Below are 1937 nucleotides of genomic sequence, written 5' to 3'. Positions count from 1 at the left end.
TTTCAACAGTTCTTCCACGCTGTAGCATATATTCATAACTTCATTCCTTTTATGGTTGAATAATGTGCCACTGCAAGCAAATACTGCCTTTTATTGAATTAGTCATCAGTTGATAGATTCTACTTCTTAATCAGTGGTATCAATTTAAGTTCTGGGCTGAGGATAAACATTCTGAAATGGGATCTGTTATTCTTTTTAATTTTTGGTGAGAATATATACACCCAAACCAATGTACAGTTTAGGGACATTGGTTACATTCTTTACGTTATGCCACCCTTTTCAACAACTTCTTTTCAAACTCTTTTACTACTGTTAACACAAACTCACTGCCTCCACCCCGTCATAGATTAAATTGCTGTTGTCAGGTGCCATCAAGTCGGTACTGACTCATAGTGGTCCTATGCACAACAGAACAAAACACAGCCCAGTCCTGGGCCAACCTCACAATCCTGCCATGCATGAGCCCATTGATGCTGCCTTATTTGATTGAAAAATGACTTCTTGGGATAATTTTGGCTCAAGTTTAAAGATTTCCTTAATTATTTCTGAGAGGAAATGTCATTTGGCTTTAATGGCTCCAGAAAGTCTGGATTCATTAGAATTTGAAATTCTGTTGCACATTTTCCCATTTTGGTTAGGAGTCTTCTATAAGAGAGTCTTTGATCTAAATCTTCAGTAGTGGCACCTGCTAATATTTTTAGTAAGGAAAACAAATGTCTTCCAGTTTCTCCCATCTAGTTCCTGAGGAGAGCTGGTTGCCTTGCCTGGATATATAGACATATATATTTAGGAGCTCTGGTAGCATAGTGGTTACAAATTGGGCTGCTAATCTCAAGATCAGCAGTTTGAAACTACCAGCTGTTCCACGGGAGAAAGATGGGGCTTTTTGCTCCTGTAAAGATTTACAGCCTCGGAAAACCTGTGCAGAGACGTTATGAGTCGGAACCAACTCCCCGGCACATAACAACAACAACAAAGACAGATTGTCCTACCTGTAATTTCTACGTACAAAAAGGTTATAAAACTGTCTTTGGCTTTATAATGATAAATGAAAAACATTAAAATTCTCCAGTTGAACAAGGTATGAAAGGTGTTTTTATGCTGTTGTTTTTTGTTAAACAATGAGAGCAAAATAACTTCCTGGAATATAAAGATAGAAACTGAAAGAGCATGCTGTTAATGGAGAAAGGGGTGTGTGTGTGATATTCACAGAATCAGTATTTTTCCTATGCCATCTCCACTTGATATTGGTCAAAACATATCATTAGCCAATTTAGTAAAAGAGAAAGAAAGAAAGAAAGAACAGCAAAGAAACAAAACAAAACAAAAAAGCAACATACTTGTGCACATACCCATTTATTCTATGTACAATAAAAGAATTGTTGTTGTTGTTATTGAGTGCTAGCAAGTTGGTTCTGACTCATCGTGACCCTATAAAGGCTTCTAAGGAGCACTTTCCAACCACCAGCTTTCAATTGAAACTGACCTGGCTGTCCAGTGCATTATCCTGAAGTGTAGAAATGAAAGAACCGAGAAAACTGTACTATAGTAGTCAGAATGTGGTGGAACCAAATTGTGGTTTTCTAATTGAGAATGTATTCTTGGTAGATAGGAACAGAGTTTTGGAGTAAAGTAGCAGGCTCCCTTTTTTAGAAGACACCTTCTGTCTGCTGCTGCAACACATCAATTGTATCTTTATTGTCCATTTCCAACTGTTCAGCTGTGCCTATTTCACTGAGTGGCTGCCCGTCAAGTCGGAATCTGTTCTGTCTCATTGACAAACCTTGTCATTGTTCCCAATAGGCTTTTATTAGTTTACTAAGTAGTGTATGCCCCTTAATCTTAAACTGCACCACAGAATCATCCTGTCCCATTACCTTAAAATTAATATCTTTGTTCTCAGTCTTGACTCCTTCCTTGGGTTTCTTGTCTGCCAT

At 37.8% G+C, this 1937-nt stretch overlaps 1 pseudogene; it reads right to left on the bottom strand.

Moving 5' to 3' along the window:
- Positions 1 to 1649: 1649 nt before the first annotated feature.
- LOC102811236 lies at positions 1650 to 1937 on the bottom strand (annotated as a pseudogene).

Source organism: Chrysochloris asiatica, unplaced genomic scaffold (assembly GCF_000296735.1).
Source record: "Chrysochloris asiatica unplaced genomic scaffold, ChrAsi1.0 scaffold00071, whole genome shotgun sequence".
Taxonomy (NCBI): domain Eukaryota; kingdom Metazoa; phylum Chordata; class Mammalia; order Afrosoricida; family Chrysochloridae; genus Chrysochloris; species Chrysochloris asiatica.
Note: the sequence above shows the minus strand (reverse complement) of the source record. Positions and strands in the feature narration are given on the sequence as shown.